This window comes from Hipposideros armiger, unplaced genomic scaffold, assembly GCF_001890085.2.
Source record: "Hipposideros armiger isolate ML-2016 unplaced genomic scaffold, ASM189008v1 scaffold_149, whole genome shotgun sequence".
Taxonomy (NCBI): domain Eukaryota; kingdom Metazoa; phylum Chordata; class Mammalia; order Chiroptera; family Hipposideridae; genus Hipposideros; species Hipposideros armiger.
This window is the reverse complement of record NW_017731499.1, coordinates 2,205,809-2,207,468: the sequence shown is the minus strand read 5'-3', so window position 1 is coordinate 2,207,468 and position 1,660 is coordinate 2,205,809.

Here is a 1,660-nt window from a genome sequence, read left to right as displayed (position 1 = left end):
CGCAAAAGGTAATATGTTTTAAGATTCCATTTATATGAAATGACTAGAATAGATAAATATTTGAGATAGAAAGATGGTTACCAGGGGCAGGGAGGAGGAATGGGAAGCATGTTTCCATGGAAACGGGAACCGTTCCCACAATGCTTATGGGTTTCCTTGCGCCATGATGAAAATGTTTTGCGTCTAGCAAAAGTGGTTACACAACGTTGTGAACGCACTAAATCCCACTGAATTGTTCACTGTAAAATAGTTAATTTTATGTTATGTGAATTTCACCTCAATAAAAAAAAAATTAAGCAATTTGCTTGTTGTGGGAAAATCCAAACATAAAAGCATAAGTAATAATTGCAATTTCTTCTTCCAGCTCCTTTCCACATTCAATCCCACCCTATAAATGTCTTCCATTAACTGTTGCATATGCTAACGGTTCACACTTTTAAAAGTTTTATAACATACAAAGAGGTACGTATGTTTCTTTCTCTCCCAAATGTTTACTGAGCACTTTACCCACCCAGGCAATGTTGTGGGTGATGGTAACAACAACAGCAAGTAAGACAGATTGATGGAATTTTCTAGTAGGGGGAGATGAGCATGAATAAGAATTTCAGATCATGATAAGAGCTATTCGGACTGAGTTCGAGTTGATCTCATGATCTGTGTCTGAGAAGCCACAAGCCCAAGAACCCACCAGGTGCTGAGTGTGAGACATAGGTTTATTGAGAAGGTTTATTGAGACTTACAAACTGGGGAGTCGCCAGTGGCTGCCCGTGGGAGCGGTAGCGCTCTGCACCCAGGCAGAGAAGAAGCAAGGTTTATAGAGACAGCAAACAAAGAGCATTCCAGGGAGAAATCATCTGGCAGATGATTTCTACAGGCCTGCTCTCATGCACACGGCATCCCAAGAAGCGAGACCTTGACTGCTGGCTAGTTTACAGAACTGGCTGTCTGATAAGCAGCGTTCCCCTGGAGCGGGGAGACCTTGACTGCCTGCTAGCTTATCTGCCTGTGGGCCAGGTCCCTACAGCTATGAAAAATTAAACTGGGTAAGAGGGTAGAGAGTGATGTGGGCTGATAGAGGGCCAGGATGGCTAGGAGAGGCCTCTGAGGTGAGAATACAACATCTGAGCTGAATGATAATAAGAAGCTAGCAAGGTAGATCTAGGGAAAGAATATTCCAAGGCAAGGAAAAAGCTAGATACGTTTTTCTTTTAAGTTTATCGGGGTGACAATGGTTAGTAAAGTTATATAGGTTTCAAGTGTACAATTCTGAAATATATCATCTATGTATCACATTGTGTGCTCACCACCCAGAGTCAGTTCTCCTCCCATCACCATATATTTGATCCCTTTACCCTCTTCTACCAGCCTCCTCCCCCCCTTGCCCTCTGGTAACCACTCAACTATTGTCTGTGTCTATGAGTTTTTGTTTCTTCGTTTGTTTGTCTTGTTTCTTTGTTGTTTTCAGTTTTATAGCCCACATATCAGTGAAATCATATGATTCTCGACTTTTTCTATCTGACTTATTTTGCTTAACATAATAATGTCCAGATCCATCTATGTTGTCACAAATGGCACTATTTTGTCTTATGAAAAGCTAGATACTTTTAAAAACATAGGCTTTTACCAGATACATTGATCCACTATATATTCTACCCATACT